This window comes from Zootoca vivipara, chromosome 4, assembly GCF_963506605.1.
Source record: "Zootoca vivipara chromosome 4, rZooViv1.1, whole genome shotgun sequence".
In the NCBI taxonomy this organism is placed as follows: domain Eukaryota; kingdom Metazoa; phylum Chordata; class Lepidosauria; order Squamata; family Lacertidae; genus Zootoca; species Zootoca vivipara.
In genome coordinates, this window is record NC_083279.1 from 45563702 (window position 1) to 45581891 (window position 18190).

Genomic DNA, 18190 nt, shown 5'->3' on the forward strand with positions numbered 1-18190 from the left:
TTCCCTCTCTCTTCAGCAGCCAGGCCGGAGCTTCTCTTCTCTTTCTGCCTCCCTCTCTCTCTCTCTCTCTCTCGCCGCCCCACCCACGCGTCAGCCTTTGGCTGGCCCCTGGGACGGAGGCGAAGGGGAGGGGAGAGGAAGGGGAGGGTCAATTCTGTTCCCCCCCTTCCAAGCACGAAAAGGTGACGTCATTATCCGGGCTCTCCGCGGCGGCGCTCTTCGCACCGCGGGTCACAATGGAGCCAAAACCGAGCCCAACCGAAATGAAACTGCCGTGCTAGCTGCCCCCGCCTCAGTGAGCGCGGTCTGGTCCAGCTTAAGCCAGGCCCCGCTCGGCCGCCGTCATCGCCCGTCCCTCACCGACGCGGGCGCCGCTCCGCCCCTCCCCACACACCAGAGAGAAAGCCCCCCCACACACGTCGCCCCCTCAGCAGCAGCGACCCCGTCCCCGCTGCTCTCCGCCCATACAAGGCAAGGCGTAAACTGGTGCCTGCTCAGCCTCGGGGACACGGAAGGGGGCAAGTGGGAGTGACGGACTGCCTGACACGCAGGAAAGGGAGGGGGGTCACGCTCGCCGCCGCGGACGCTGTTTGGGTGGCGGGGCCGGCGCCGCTGCGTTGAGTCGGAGTCTGCGCCGCCGCCGCTGCTGGCCGAACCCTGCTAGAGCCGCCATATTGCCCGGGACACAGACACACCGTCGCCGCGCCTGTGCCTCGCGTCGCCGCTGCTCTCCGTCCCCTCCTCTTCCGCAGCCGGGCTCTCCTCCGTTGCCTCGCCGAAGAGAGGTGCTCCGTCTCGTCCCCCCCTCCCCGCTCCTCCTGCTCCCCAGCCCTCCTCCGAGGCACTGGGCGCATATCGGTTCCTCTGGACTGGGAGCGACGGAGCCCCGCAGGCCCAGCGAAGCCGGAGCTTCCTGGCCAAGGCAGAGCGCAGCGGGCTCGGGCCTTGCCTCTGGGCGCCCAGCACTGCGGCCGTCGCCGGGAAGCGGTGGCCCCACCGAACAGCTGGTGACGCAAAACTAAAAAGGAAAGGAAAGGAAAGGAGACTCGGCCCGGTTCGCGGCGTGTCGGGCGGCTCCCTGGGAGCAGTAGTAACGGCAGAGACTCTTCTCCTGCCCGGCATGAGACACAGCCCCGCTGGTTGCTGCGGCTGCAGCCGCCTGGGATGAGAAACTCTTCAGCCACACCCGCCGCAGCCTCCTCCTCCTCCTCTCATCGCCAGCAGAGCCAGCGGCGGCGGCGGCACCCGGGAGCGGAGCGGGCCTCGGCACTAGCGCGAGGAGCAGCAGCGGAAACAGGGGACGCTGTGTGGGGGTGAGCGAGCTGGGGAAGGCGCTGGGGCTGCCATGGCCGGCGGCGGCGGTGAGGTGGGGGGCTAGGAGGAAGGGGGGCCACGCTGTGGGGGAAACAAGGGGGCTGAACCTCCGGAGTGGGGGCGCCTCGCCGTGCGTGTCAGCGTGTTTTGGGGGGTTGGGAAATGCCTGCCCGTGCGTGTGTCGGTGTGTTTTGGAGTGAGAAGGGAAAATGGCTGACGACTCCTTATTCTCTCTGCCCGGCCTGTCCTGGGCCTTGCGGGAGAATGGGGCGCGCACGCCCGGTATCCGCAGTCCCTGGGAGGGGGAAACACGGCCCCGCAGAGCTGGCCGGCTTCTCGCCTAACCCCCTTTCTCAAGTAGCCGGGGGAACGGGGCGGAGGAGGGACGGCGGAGGGAAGGGGCTCCCGGCACAGCTTCGCCCGGCGTTTAGTTCCTTTTGAGTCTCGTTTCACTTCACGCCAAACGCCATTACTGAGGTGGAGTGATTGGAATCGTGTAGGCCTGGGCTACGCCAGGAAATAAGGCCCTGCTCAAGCTCTTTCTTTCTAAATCCGGTCTCAAACCGCCAGGCCTAGCGCATTCGCATTCCTTGTAAACATTATTGTCATGGGCGCAGGTGGGCTGTGTCATGGCTGCACTCCTGGTTTCCAGTAGGGCCGTCGTATTGCCGGATAAGCCCTCAGAATTCAACACCCTTTCTCCGTTAGGTTCCAGAAGATTATATTCTGGTTCTTTGTGTAGTCCTGGTGGTTTATAACCCCTTGCACTTTAGTTATTGTGCAAAATATGCGTTATAATTCACATTATCTTGTTTGTCTTTTTTTAAAAGACCGTTTTTTCCAAACTCGGAAACATATCTCCTAGATACGTTGTATGAATAATCGACATAGTGCCTTTTTGTGCTTAAGCATTTTTAGGCTGCAATTTTATCTTGATATAATTAACAATGGGGCTCCCATTGATTTTATTGGAGAGGTGTGCAGTCACAGCAAATTTACTTCATGAATTTAGTTTTAATGTTATTGGGGTAGAGTTATCTTCAGACTATGTACAAAATGTGTCTTAATGTACATAGAAAAGGGACTGGAGAGTTACAAATCTATATACAATTGTGACTTAAGCCCCATTGAATTCAGTGGGACTTCTGAATAAGCATGCAGAGGATTGGGTGACATATGCAGTAAAGAATTTAGTAAATGTTAGGATTTTCAAGACACTTCAAACTTGACTCGCACAACTGTCCTATGCAAGCTTCCTTAGAAGCAAGCCTTACTGAGTTCAGTGGCACCTACTCCCAGGTAACTGCTTAGGATTGGAGTCTTAAAATACATGCAGTAGTGTGCTGTTCTTTCAGCATCCTAATTTTGCACCATATATTTAACATATGATATTGATCCAAATAATACTTGAATGGACTTCAACACAGACTTAAAAGTGGGGGTGTGGTTGTCACTATCTACTGTGTGAAGACATGACCCCAATATTTCAGTTCATCAAGTTTTTGTATGAATTGTGCTGCAACTTATGCTTGCAAATGTCTTCTAATTATGTTGTATTTAGCTTTCATCATTTATAGCTAAGAAGAAATGTTTGGAAGAATGGGTTTTAAGTGAGTTCTGGACTTAGAGTTTTAATAATATGTACACCACTTCAGGAAATTGTGGATAAAACTTAGAAAATGCAGATTTTATTTGGATGATGTGCACAAAAGGCACAGGGTGGTTTACAAGAAAAGAGATAGATAAAAAACACAAAATCCATAAACATTACACAATCCTTTAAAAACATAAGGAATCACTGTATATCTATTACTAATCGCAGCAATCAGCTTTAAAATTTCTGAAGTTATTTATGAAATGCTTTCTCATTCTGCTCTTTGAAATCTCTTCTAAAGTGGTTAAGAACATTATTTTGAAAATTAGGTTCAACTAGTTATTAGAATATGAAAAAATATTTTCCATCGCATCTGGAACTAAAAGTGACATATAACTGAATTTTATGAATTGTTTTGAACAAAATGTTATTACTATAATGTAGAATAAGTTGCATGATAATTTTTCATGTGTTGGTTGAGAAAATTACTCACACTTCCCCTAAACCTTTTTACTTGGAAGCAAATGCCATTGATTTTGAATTGAGACTTTCTTCCAACTTAAAGTGCTACACATACTTATTTGGATGTATCCATTTAAAATCAATTGATGTTTCTACCAAATAAAGTTTTGGCTGTACTATAAAAGCATATTTAAAAGATTGCAATAAGTTCCTTCATCTTTTAAACTTACTTGGCCCCCCCATGCTTTTCATAAATAAGTTTTAAGGCAGAAACATACAAATATATTATGTGTCTTTGCTTCACTTTGTCTTTGCTTCACTTGCAGCCTGTTCAATGTCTCTCTGAATTTACCCTTCTAATACTGTTTTCCTATTACACTTAAAGAAGGCCAGCATCTTAGAGGACCAGTCATGGGAAAACAACTAAATTATTTTCTCGTTAGAACATAATCATAACTATTATGATATTCATATTACAATGTCACTTTTATCTGCTTTGAGTACTTCATTGTGAAATGGAAAGATCGGATACATTTCCTTGGGGAAATAAGAGGATCCTATATTAGCATGACTCATTTGTTTCAAAATGCTGGAATTATTACAAGATCAATATTATAAATGCTAGTATCTGGAGTAAGAAATAGCTATCTGTGACAATAGTAAAGAATATGCAGTCTTTTGTGGGATGGTAGCAGGTTTCATAACAGTTTCTGAAGAGTAACAGGTTGTTTATTGACGAAGTAGGACAAAAGTCATTTAAGACATCTGGTAACACTTTAGTGAAAAGGTTTTCTAAAGTGACATTTTAAAAGCTATTATTGAAATGGCTGTGTATCAGGTATCAAGTCTTGAATATTTGTTCTCTTATATTGACTTTCAAAAATAGTTAAAAACCTTGGTATTTTTATTGTAAACTTAGTATATACAACTTTTATAGGGAATACTTGCAGGTTTGTTCTCATTTGTATTTTTATGTCTTTAGAACTCTTGTTTGTCAAGCTGGTAAATTGTCATGTTTCAGCAGGAAGTATGTATCTATGAAATTTCAGTGTATTTTTAAATTTTCTTTTTATTAAGAAAAGCGTATCTGAGAGAGAACTTGGGTACAAGTTTAACTATTCAAATATTTTGTCTTTTATTATTTTCAATGTATGCTCAGCTTGCATGCTTACAGTCAAGTCCAGTTGAGGTCAATGGGACTCTGCTTGCCTAATTAACATGTGGATCCAAAATATATTTGGAAGTAAGTCCTTAAATTTAATGAAGCTTACTTTCAAGTATATGAATTTAATACTGCAATTTAAGCAGGATGTCAGTATGTGCATTAGATAGGTCTTGGGGCAAGAGAACAGAAAATAACATGGTTCCCCCGTCAAGTAGGTTGGGTTGCTTTGTCATGAGATTGGGATAAAAAAGTGTTTCCTTAGAAATAGGGTAACTTACCATTTTGTAGAAATGCTGAAAATTGTGAAGTGTAGAAGTTAAAACATTTAACTACAATGATACTGCTACCATAGTCCAACACTTGGGTCCCCACGCCAAGTCGTTTATGTCCTGTGGCTTACACTGCTTTTTCTAACAACCCAGTTCTATAGCTTTTCTGCAAAGGGTTGTTGATTCACAAGTATTTGTGTTGATGCAAACTGATTGCTTTCTTGTTACTCTATTCGTCTTTTGTCCAGTATGCAGTCTGCTTGTAGTTCTTTATCTACTTTTACATTGTGATTTGTAGTTATGTGAGTGCCAGTAAATGGTATCATATTGTTATTTTGTGTGCCTATGTCAGGCATCCCCAAACTTTGGCCCTCCAGATGTTTTGGACTACAATTCCCATCTTCCCCGACCACTGGTCCTGTTAGCTAGGGATCATGGGAGTTGTAGGCCAAAATATCTGGAGGGCCGCAGTTTGGGGATGCCTGGGCTATGTTATAGCTGTTACATTTATGGGCCTTGGCAGTTGGTGTTAATATTTATTTCAATTACAGTTGTGATTGTGTTATACCAGTGAAAGAGGGGGAAATTAAGGTTTCCATGCACATATTATATGGTAGTGCTAATTACCCTTACTTTCATGATCTTCTGCCATCACCCCACTCTGCCAGCCTTTCTGCAGGGCCTTTCATGACTGAATTACAGTGGTGTCATTACACAAGAAGTTACTGCACCAGTGCAATGGGCACTTTTCTGCACTGGTAACAAGAATTACGCCAATTCAGAAATGAGTAATATCGTTGTTCCCACAAAGGGACAATGACAATAAAGATACCTTATATGTATACAGTACATACCTTATATGTATTAATTTCTTTTCCTTAACTTAAACATTTTCGTATGTGCATACATTCTGTAACAGTTCATCTAAAATCCAAAATGCATTCATTTCTTGGAAAGAAGCTGTGCAAGAACTGTGCATTTTAAATACCAGCTATTTCCCTTAAAATCTCGGTTGTGATGAAATTTCTCCCCAAATTTTTCTTTTGCAATATTGCATGCTTTTGTTTGGATTTCTAGCCTATTGTGTCCTGCAGACATAGCAGGCAAGTTACCTGGTGCAAACAATGCTAAGATTTATTTCCCCTTTGTGGGGGCTTGATGAAAAGGTCTTGTTACATTTGCTGCTCTGGCTGAATGGGTAACAGTGCAGGCCTTTTTACAATTCCTTGTAGCATCGCTTGCCTTCTTGAGTGATAGTAAATTGATGAAGTAAAGTACTAAGTGCTCCATTCTTTGGATGAATTAATGTATTGAGAATGTCTTGTGTGTGGATGTTCTTGCCTCAACATAAAAAATGACGCTACTATAACTTAAACGTACTTTCTAAGCCTACAAATGCATGTTTCTGTGGTTCCAGTTCTTGCCTGGTCCTGAGTTCTAGATATTTGATAAAACTTCATGAAATATTAACAAACTAATCCTATCCACTTGTGGTTTTAACTTGGTTGCTGCAACAAATACTTTAAATATTTTGCTAGCTAGATTCTCAAAAGCCATTCTAAATGCGTTTTATCCACGGTACTGTAGATGTTATACTGGCAGCCCCCCATTCAATATTTGTGTGACAGTGTATACGGCTATACGCTCATCTGCTGAACCTGGAAGTGACTTGGAAACTTCAAAAAGATGTCACTAAAAGGCCCAAATGGGTGTTTGCAGGCTTTTAAAATAGGTTTCAGTTATACACAATTTCACTGATATGTGCGGAATGTAGCTGCCATGTAAATGGGAGTCTGCCTGTATCTAAAGTCAGACTGGTTGTGGGATGATCAAACAGTATTCTGCTCTGACTCTTCTCCCTTCCCCTAGTGCTCTGCGAAAGTGTAGAAGACTCGGGACAGGGAAAAGTTTGACAGTTATGTGCAAATAATGGCTGGATCCTAATCCACATGAGAGTTTGTGAACTGTTACCATACAGGCCTCTGGAATTACTTGTCCTTTTGTAAAGGAATATCTGATGGGTCAGAAGTCATTCAACATTGGTTTGGGCAATAGCTGCAGCTCTGCAAATGATTTGCTTGGAAAATAGCACTGCTGAGGCCAAAAGTAAAGTATAAAAGAGTTGTAGACTGCTTTGATTGGCAAGCACAGCTTTCCATTTTGTGCTTGGAAAGTCACCACTGGCTCAGAACTAGTAGCTCACATACTACTTGTTGCCTGGGTTGTGTTGTTTCTGAAACAAGTTAACTATTGGTTGAACGTAGAACTGCAATATAACATTTTATATTTTTCAGTATGGAAGTTGTTCCCCCCCAATCAATCAATCAATCAATCATCCTTTTACCAAGGGGCTTGCAGTGACATGGAGGAAAGAGGGAACAGAGATGGATAAGCAAGGGTAAAAATATGCGAATTATTCAGTTACAGGTATGACCCCCACTTCCATGGGGGTTATGTTCCAGGCCCCCATGCTCATAACAGAAATTCGCATAAGTGGGGACCATCCTCTAAACACCCTTTAAATGCCCTCTCTGCTGCTCTCTCTTCAATCCATATCAAAAATACTGTATCTAAAAATATCCACAACTAGAATTGAAGCTTGGGAGCTGGCTGGAGGCTGGAGGACTTGTAGAAAAGTGGCTGCTGCTACTGCGCACACCAGCTGTTAGATGGGGAGGCTGAGCATCCTATGCAAAGCCCCATTGCGCCTCAGGGGAGGGTCTCTTCTCCAGCTCTCTCCTGCCATTTCCAGGTTTATTTATTTCCAGGTGCTTTGTGTATATATGGTAGTGTGTGAGTCGGATCATGTGTAAATGGGGCGATTCCTGTATGTGTACTTTGGCTTCATTATAATAGGGACTAGGTTGGTTATCTTGTTCCCTATGATTTTTAGCTACTGGGTATGAACCTACTAGAAGTGTACATGGCATTCAATACAGTGGAACCTCGACATCCGAATGCCTCGACTTTTGAAGGTTCCGACTTACGAAGTCAGCAAACCCGGAAGTCTTTCCGCCGCGTGCGTGTTCTGCGCCTGCGCAGAAGCGGCGTGCGCAGTCCATGCCTGCACAGAAGCGCAAAATCGCACTTCGTGCATGCACAAAATAGACGCTTCGACAACCGAAGGTTTCGACTTACGAAGAGTGCCGTGGAACGGATCGCCTTCGTAAGTTGAGGTACCACTGTATATGGTTTCTTGTATGACTCATGATGGAAATGAACAGTGCCAGATATATGTTCAGAGCAGTTCAAGAAAGTGTATCAGAAACATTACAAGAAGCAGGCTTAGTGTCCATGGCTAAGAATCATTGGTTGTAAACCAGAATGGGGAAGGAAGGAGGGTAGCAGTTGTTTGGCTTGAGGGTTAATCAGATTATAGAAAGAGAAGGACCAACAGCTCATCTGAAACAGCAGTAGTGTGTTTAATAGGTGTTGGGCACAGAGGAATAAGTTCTGCCAGGAGAGCTGTTGCATGCAATGAAATAGACATATGGCTCTTCCATTTTGGAAGTTTGCTATTATGTTGGCTAATTATCTATCCCGAATATTTACCTATTTGAGGTAAATACTGTAAGTTGAGCTTGTGCCACAATTCAGTAACCTGAAGGTAAGCATGAAGTGATGCATTAAAGGTACAGTCAACAACCATTTCTTGTGGGGGTTCCGTTCCCAGCCCCTATGCGCACCAGCAAAGTGTGTATAAGCATGTCCCACCCCACCCTTTTAGTGACTTGTATTGTGACGTTTTTGGTCACTTGCGTGTTTGGTGCTGTGCGTTTGCACGCTGTCATGTATCTTTTGGACATTCGCTAATCAATCAGTGCCTGTACAGAAGAAACTGAGGCAATGTCTAGTAATGAGCGAGTCAGCTATACTTGACCTGATCTTAACCAATAGGGAAGAGTTGGTCAATGAAAAGTGACCTTGTAATGTAGAATTTCATGAAATCATTTAAAGCCAAAAGTGGTATCTTTGGATTATAGGAAAACAAATTTCAATAAGTTCAAGAAAATGCTAGGTAGGATCAGGGTTTGAGAATTCCCAGGTGCGTTTCACTACTAGTGCGGGTCCAATTGCGACTACTTGGAGATTTATGGGTGCCAGGTTGGTGACCACAATTTAAAAACCTCTGCCTTAGGCTACAGTATACAGTAGTTAATTCTTTTTCCATGGTGTGTTTCTCCTTCTTGCATACTGGGACAAGTGAATCGTTGTAAGAGCAAGCTACAATCAAGTAGTGTCGTTGAGATCATAGAATGGAAGGGATCCCAAGGGTCAGCTAGTCTAACCCCTGACAAATAGACATTCTGTTGCTGCGAGCATAGCCTAGGTTTAAGGTGCCTTTGGTGCCTAGCTTATATATCTGAGTTTCTAACACTGGGTAGGATTCCATGGCTGGATATGCCAGTGGGGAAGGCAGACTAATGCGGGTGAGAATTCCTGTAGACGGGGTCACTAACAGCGCAATTGCAATTGCAAACAATTACGGGGTGGGGGAGAGAAATGAGAGAGGTGTTAAAAAACTAGTGTAGCTGGAAGAAAGGGTTAGGAAGGAGCTGAAGATAAAAGGGACATATACAAAGAAGTGGAAGGAAGGGTAAGCAAGGGTGAGTACAAATAAGTGGCCCAAAGTTGTATGGGTGGTGTCAAGAAAACTAAAGCTTGAAATAGCTGGTGCTTTTGGGGAATGCTAAACGAACAAAAACAATTTTTAAAGGTATATTCAAAGGAAGAGGAGAGAAATTATAGAACAACAGCTCAGTAAGGATGATGAATGGGTAACAAGGAAAACGTGAAGCTGCTGAACACCCCCCCTCCAGTCTTCTTCCAAAAGGGGAACTGTGAGCAACTTGTTTTGAGTGGGGTGTTTGAGGGCTCTGGAGCAATAGTAAACACCTCAGAAGACCGTGTGTATGTGTGTGTGGATCAAAATGACCTTTATAACATGAAAAACTGGGGCAAACCTAAGAAAAATGAAATTCAACACAGACAATTGCAAAATTATGGATGTAGGCCAACTCTCCCCCCCACCCCACCCCCACGATGCACAGGTATAGCAATAAAGTGTTTTATGGGTTAGCAATTGGACGTGAAAATGTAGTTGGTTTCTGACTGAAATGTAGTCAGTATTATGATGCAGCAGCAAGAAAGGTTGTTGCAGTTTGGGGCGTTTATAGAACCATAGTCAACAGAAAGTTTCCATGTCAACAGAAATACTACAGTAGTTTCCATTTTATTCTGCACTAGTCAGCCTTCATCTAGCACATTGTGACCATCCCTGGGTGCCCTAATTTAAGAAGTATCTAGTCAAATTGAAATGGGTTCAAAAGAGAGCAATGAAAGATAGTGGTTTGGAAAACAGTCCTCATAAGAAAGGTTTAAGGAAGTGGATATTTTCAGACTGGAGGAGAGAATATTGAGAAGAGGAAATGACAGTATGCTTTAACTTTCTGAAGGCTGTCCTATAGAAAAGGGTGAATACAGTACAGTACTTGTTTTCTGGTGCCCCAGAAGGCAGGACTCTAACTAATGGGCATAAATCCCAGGAGAGTTGATACAGATTGAGTACTAGGAGAGATTAGATCAGGCATCCCCAAACTGCGGCCCTCCAGATGTTTTGGCCTACAACTCCCATGATCCCTAGCTAACAGGACCAGTGGTCAGGGATGATGGGAATTGTATTCCAAAACATCTGGAGGGCCGAAGTTTGGGGGTGCCTGAATTAGATGGTAGTTCAACAGCATTGCCCCTAAATCCATACTACAATGTTCATAAAGGCTAATCTTGTTTGGGGATAGCATTCACACTACTTCTGCTGCTCCAAAGTTTAGAGAAAGAACATCCGCTTCCTTTTCTCCTTGAGTGAAGGAGGGCTTATGTTGTAAGTTTTATTTTAAAAACTTCTTTTACATATTTGTATACTTTTCAACCAAAATAGTTCTAAAAGTTCACAATAATACCTAGGCTTATTTGCGTTGAAGATTGCCATCACAATGATGTTTGTGGTACAGTGTTGGAGAATATATGAAATTCAGCAGAACAACATTCAGAAGACCTTACGTTTGTTCTCAATATTCAGGAAGAAATTGGGGCAGTAATTTGTGGGCTGATAGGCATCTTTGCCAGAGAACCAGGTGGCTTGGGTATTTGTACAGTAGAAGAATCTCACCATCTTCTATGTTGAGATGGGTACTTTTGGTTCAAAGGCAGTAGGCAAGTTTCTCACATTTGCTAACTGGAAGAGTGGTGGAGACTAGAGAAAATAATGAGTTTGAGGGGTGTTACATGTGGTCCTAACTTTGGAAACTAAGTTTTTGTCCGGTTTCAGTCAAACCATTGATAATATGGTCACAAATAAAATAAAAGCAATACTTTCAGCCATCCTTAACATTTCTGGTGACATAACCCTAGAGTCTTTAATTGTTAGGCCAATAAAAATCTTAAATATAATAAATTACCTGTGCTTTTTGTTTTCTTGCTGTAGAAATTTCCATAACTTGGAAGCTGTGATACCAGTTTTTAGGATTTAAGATTAATATTTACAGTAATTGCATTTACTTTTAGTGCAAACACTAAAATACAGTGGTGCCTCACTAGACGAATTTAATTCGTTCCACATGTCTTTTCTTATAACGAAAAATTCGTCTAGCGAATCCCATAGGAATGCATTGAAATTTTTTGAATTTTTTTTGCCCATAGGAACGCATTAATTGAATTTCAATGCATTCCTATGGGAAACCGCGATCCGCTAGACGAATTTTTCATAAAACGCATTTGTCTAGTGAGGCAACCTCCACTAGAAAAAACCTTTCGTTAAGCGGAAATTTCGTTAGCAGGGCATTCGTTAAGCGAGGCACCACTGTACTGCAATATGTTACCATTAGAAATGACTGAAATTCAGCCTTAAGCTTTGGAAAATTAAAACCACATATTCCATTACATTCTGCTAGCTTTATTGAAATTTTCATGTAATGTAAAGAGTGCAAAAGAGTTAGATTAAGTTTAAATATTTAAAAGAGTTAAATTAGGTTTTAACATTGCACATCTGGAGATTTTCCTTTTGAATGCCTTCTGTATTCATTGGCATTGTGTCCTCTTTAACGATACAGACAACAGTTTGAATTTTCAGAAACTGCATAATTTGTACTTTCATAAATTTTTGTTTTGATAGAGAATGAATATATGTTGTTTGATAGCCCAGACATGTTCATATTGAGAGTACAGTGGTACCTCGGTTTATGAACACCTCGGTTTACGAATTTTCGGTTTACGAATGCCGCAGACCCATCTGGAACGGATTAATTCACTTTCCATTACTTTCAGTGGGAAAGTTCGCTTCAGTTTATGAACGCTTCAGTTTATGAACAGACTTCTGGAACCAATTACACCCATGCTTCGGGTTAAGTATGCTTCAGGCTGAGTACTCTGTGGACCTGTCTGGAACGGATTAATTCACTTTCCATTACTTTCAATGGGAAAGTTTGCTTCAGTTTATGAACGCTTCAGTTTAAGTACTCCGCGGACCATCTGGAACAGATTAATCCACTTTCCATTACTTTCAATGGGAAAGTTCGCTTCAGTTTATGAACGCTTCAGTTTATGAACAGACTTCCGGAACCAATTGTGTTCATAAACCGAGGTACCACTGTACGTATATTCAGAATACCCTATGCAAACTTAATGAAATATTTATATAATGGTATGTTTATTTAAAACAGATTTAGTCAGATTGTTTTTTCATATCAGTGGTTGCAGACTTGCTATGTCTGTCAATGGATTTTTTGCCATTAATTTTAATGGAAAGTGGATTGTATCTGAGCTTGATGAGGCAATAATCAGGTATTCAAAATACTTCATTAGTTTGGGTGGAAGGTGGTGTTGCATGCACTAAGCCTCTTAAAAAGTTTATGAAGACTTTATGAATTCTGAAAAGTCAGTCAAATGTATGGTATGTTGTTGGATTTCAGCTGTTTGGCTTGTCTTGAGTTTTAGAGCATATGTAGTGTTCCATGCAGAAGATAATTTCTGAAAGAGTGTTCAGAACAATCAGTTTGGGAAAACACTGTGTATGCAGAATTTATTTTGGAGCAAAACATGGAAATTCTACCTATGTATTGTAGCATGACCATGGTTGTAGCAATAATTTGTATATGAGAGAAATGCAGTGGGCTTGGATCCAGAGCTTGTGCACCTCTGGATTGAAGCCCCTAACTTTAAAAAATAAGCAAATAGGGAATTAAACAATGTGTGCTAAGTTAAAATTGCTTGAGATGTGAATTCATCTAGTAGATGAAGAAAGAGAATTGTACAGCGAAAATGGTATCTATAATTATATAAAGGAACTACAGCAGAGTTTGGTAATCCTACAAACAATTATAAAGAAGCTCAAATAAGCAACAGTAATCTCTAAGGCTTCTATGTTGACTAATAACTAGAATAAGATTTATGAAACGTATTTATTTGGCTATAGCAGTTGGCTATCAATAGTAATGACAACTGTAAGTCCACTCTAGCTTTTGGATTGTTTTTACTTCATCAGTAAGTACCACTGGGGGGAGCTAGCTAGATGTTCTCTTAACCATCAGGAGCTATATTCTCTGACTAGTAAGAAAACAGCTGTCAAAATAGTGCATAAATTATGAAGGATCTTGCTTGTTGGTGTCAATTTTGGTTACTAACATTTGTTGTGAAATGGTTACATGAGTCATATTTTTACCTCCTTGCAAATTTTTCCTAGAATTATTTTTGGTCTATTATTGCATTGAGAAATATTTTAAAAATATATAAATAAAAAATTGATAAGAAATCTGTAGCTTTTCAGATATTGCTGGACTTGAACTCTCATCATCCCTTACCATTGACCCTGCTGGCATGGGCTAATGGGATCTGGAGCTGAAAGACACGGTGCTTTAGTGAGATAGGAATGAATCTTGTTTTAGGCTCATATGCTCCCCAACCCATCCTCATGTGTGTCTAGGAGGAATATTTTGGAAGTGTTAACTTCTGCTTTTGGTTAACAGCAGTTTGTTGTATGTTCTTGCCTGTCAAATTGTAATTAGCATTAACTACAGTTAATTTCAAACCAACCAACTTCAGGCATAGTTAACCATAGTTAACGATAACAACAGATCCAGGTCCAGATGACATAGCAAGCCGTTAACCAGAAGCAAAAGTATCCAAACACCAATTCCAGACTGTGTAATGAGCAGAGGGAAGGGCCTGAGCTTAGGTTGAGTCTTAAGCTAGTTCATATCATTAAACTCAGGGGTGGGGAATCTTTTTAGTCCCAAGGGCAACATTTCCTCTTACATAACTTTCTAGGGTAAAGTGGCTGTGACCAGAGGAAAAAGTGGACCAGGCCAGAGAGAAGGAATTACACAGGCCAATGGATGTGATGTTTATTTTTGTATGGTACCCTATTTTCTAGCCATACAAAAGTCATGGGGATGCAGGTGGCTCTGTGGGTTAAACCACAGAGCCTAGGGCTTGCTGATCAGAAGGTCAGCGGTTCGAATCCCCGCGGCGGGGTGAGTTCCCGTTGCTCGGTCCCTGCTCCTGCCAACCTAGCAGTTTGAAAGCACGTCAAAGTGCAAGTAGATAAAGGTACCGCTCTGGCGGGAAGGTAAACTGTGTTTCTGTGCGCTGCTCTGGTTCGCCAGAAGCAGCTTAGTCATGCTGGCCACATGACCCGAAAGCTGTATGCCGGCTCCCTCGGCCAGTAAAGCGAGATGAGCACCGCAACCTCAGAGTTGTCCTTTACAAAAGTCATAAGCTTCCACAGACACATGTCTCCATCCTCCATCTAGGAAAGCAAGAGACATCCTCCGAGCTCAAGGGCAGATTCCAGGCAGGCACAAACACTTGAAGATAATGTGAAGCAGGGCTGGTGAGGGGTACGTCTTGAGGAGAGGCATGTGGACCCAATAGGGACTCCTGGTTGGCCACATTCAACGCCCATCCCAGTTTCCCCTCCCTGTTGTACATTATAGTCTAGCATGATGTCCAAATGCAGGCATGGTCCAAATGAGGGCATCTTTCACATAAAAATTATAAAATGAATTGTGGCAGTTTAGAGTTGTATAATTTCAGTAGCTACCAGATGTGGGCTATCTACTAAATGTTAGCAGTTGATTTGCCTTAGAGATTTCTGGTACGGTAACTAAAATGTACAATAATCATCCACAACGTATTGTTTTGGAATCAGCTGTGTGGCTGACATTAGCTTGCTCTACACTAGTGGTGGCCAAACCTGGCCCTCCAGCTGTCTTGGGACTACAATTCCCATCATCCCTGACCACTGGTCCTGTTAGCTAGGGATGATGGGAGTTGTAGTCCAAAAACAGCTGGAGGGCAAGTTTGGACACCATTGCTCTACACCAGTGTTTCTCAACCAGTGTGCCTCCAGATGTTTTGGGACTACAACTCCCATCATTCCTGACCACTGGTCTTGCTAGCTAGGGATGATGGGAGTTGTAGTCCCAAAACATCTGGAGGCACACTGGTTGAGAAACACTGCTCTACACCAGGCATCCCCAAACTGCGGCCCTCCAGATGTTTTGGCCTACAACTCCCATGATCCCTAGCTAACGACCAGTGGTCGGGGAAGTTGGGAATTGTAGTCCAAAACTTCTGGAGGGCCGAAGTTTGGGGATGCCTGCTCTACACTATTGCTACTAGCTGTATATTGCCTTGAAAGCTCACTGGGTAAGATTCAACGAATGGCTAAGGAGATCCATTCTGTGAGTGCAAGCATTTCTGCCTGCCTGATACCCCCTACTTCCTGCATGTTATTCTGAGAGTTATCACAAATGGGTTCTTCCAGAGCAGATTTGGGAGTCGGAGAAAGGGGGAAGCCACATTGCTTTAGCAAGAGGCCTTGCACTGGGTTCTACTAGTGGAATGAAGTAGTCGAAACTGGGCCTGTGTAAATAAAAGAGATTGCATAACTTAATCACTTTTCTTTGTTTAACCCAGGCATCCCCAAACTGCGGCCCTCTATGTGTTTTGGCCTACAACTCCCATGATCCCTAGCTAACAGGACCAGTGGTCAGGGATGATGGGAATTGTAGTCCAAAACATCTGGAGTGCCAAAGTTTGGGGGTGCCTGGTTTAACCCATTTCCCAAGACTGACACAGGAATCACTCTAAAAGTATTCTTTTTAAATCTTAAATGCAAGATGATTGAGTTGAAACTTGCAAACAGAGTGAAGTCATAACACAATGATAATTCTGTGTTTTTAAGCGACTTGTTATAATGTGCATGTGCTCAAAATCATGTAACACACGTTAGTGGCAGCAGTAGGGGAAGTTGTTGTTCCCTGTTCTTCCCACCACAGTGCTCACTTCCTTTCCTTTATAGAAGAAGGGAAGTGGTTGTCATAGTGATAAGGCGGAAACCCATTGGAATTATCTCTTTTTACAGTCTAGCAGATTTACAAGATTATAAGCTTTTCTGAGACGTCCCCCCAAACCATTTTAGTTTGAACAGGCCTGTCACAAAGGTCTGCACAGACCCTGCTGTCTCTTAAAATTGCTTTAGACCAAAGACCTCATTTCTCCAAGAGATCTCCCGCCCTTCATTTGAATTCACCAGTGAGGGGCACAAATGCTACATCAATTGTCTGTCAGGAAGTGGAGGAAAAAACATTCCTCCAGTTGACACCTTTTAATGTTACAGTACTTCCTGGTATACAATGTACTAAGTCTTACCTGGTGGTTTGATGTAGCAGGCACCAGGATCCTTTCCAGTTGGGTGGTTCCATGTGGAGATTTATGCTGTTATATATTGATGATGATGGTAATGATGATGTTAGGTAGAAATCTGTTTCATTCTTTTAGTTCATTATATCTTACTGGAGGGGAAATAGCAAAAAGAAAAAAGAAAGGTCTCATGTCACTGTGGCTAGGATCTGCTTGTGGATGTGTCTGAAAAGTGAGAATGCATTTTAAAATAAAATGGAGGTGACCGGAGGAGGAAAAAACAGACAGTGACGCACTCTATCACTGCACTGCTCTCCTGGAAGCAGTTGCAGCTCACAGCAGGCAAGAAGGCAAGCTGCAAACTGTTTTAACACTATTAGTTACACCATGAAACTTTTTACTCATTCTATTTGTGTGTAGTTATGGCTTTAACTGATTTCCAAAGTGGTTGTAGGCTTGACCGGCTTCAAATTTTACTGGGCCTTTTCCTATGTTGGTCTTCCCTGCTGTGGGTGTACTTGACTGCAGCAATGGGTAGCTAAGCACTGGCATGTTAAAATTTCCCAAAATGCTCTTGAGGTGCACTATATCTCAGAACATGCGGGAAATGGCAAAATGTAGCTGCTCAATGGAGGCCTACCGTAGCAGCTGCCCAAGGGTACAAGGTGTTGAGCTGGAGCTGATTGCCTGGAATATTTGTTACATATAGCTTTAGTGATTAGACCGGTGACTCTTAATTCATGATTATTTTTTATACTGGAACATTCTTATGAGACAGCTGAATTAATATTTTATGCCAGTTGAGTAGATGTGTGTTTAGTTCTAACCCATAACATACTTAAACTACTGGACTGTGATGTTTAAAAGTAATTCCTTTCACCCTTTAAATAAAACTATTCTCTATTTAGATGGTTGCGCGTGGCGCTGTGGTCTAAACCACAGAGCCTAGGGCTTGCCGATCAAAAGGTCGGCGGTTCAAATCCCTGCGACAGGGTGAGCTCCTGTTCCTTGGTCCCAGCTCCTGTCAACCTAGCAGTTCAAAAGCATGTCAAAGTGCGGGAAGGTAAATTGTGTTTCCATGCGCTGCTCTGGTTTTGCCAGAAGCAGCTTAGTCATGCTGGCCACATGACCCGGAAAAACTGTCTGCAGACAAACGTCGGCTCCCTTGGCCAGTAAAGCGAGATAAGCGTCGCAACCCCAGAGACGTTCACGACCGAACTTAACTGTCAGGGGTCCTTTACCTTTTTTTTGTTTTAAAGATGTGGCTTCACAAATTGTGCATACTAATTCCAGACATTAAAAGACTACCAGAAATAATAGAGTTGCCAGTAAGCAAGTGAACATGATGCTTCAACCAGTGGATAAACAAATACTTTTCAAAAAAGAAAATTCAATTTTTATTTGATTTAAATTGTACTTAAAAGCCAGTTTTTAGATTAATTTACCTAATTCATCTTGATGCCACATTAATGGTATTCCTTCCTACCTGAAATGTGTATATTCTATTCAGTATTCTAATTTGATTGATTTTTATGGCCATTACTCACCAATGTGTTACATACTCTATCTAATTGCCATATGCCACCTTAAAAATCAGAATGCCAGAACAAGGCAGTCTTGAAGCACATCTGTAGCAAGAATGAGGAACTTGTGGCCCTTCAGATGTTCTTGTAGGCGTCCAACTCA

General features: G+C 42.5%; 1 protein-coding gene across 1 annotated transcript in view; it reads left to right on the top strand.

Annotated features, from left to right (window-relative positions):
* Positions 1-239: 239 nt before the first annotated feature.
* The window catches only part of USP9X (ubiquitin specific peptidase 9 X-linked), a 68555-nt gene continuing 50604 nt past the window's right edge, over positions 240-18190 (top strand). The window contains exon 1 of the mRNA XM_035116677.2: positions 240-1313. The gene's annotated coding sequence lies outside the window, so the exon portion shown is untranslated. The remainder of the gene's footprint in view (positions 1314-18190) is intronic.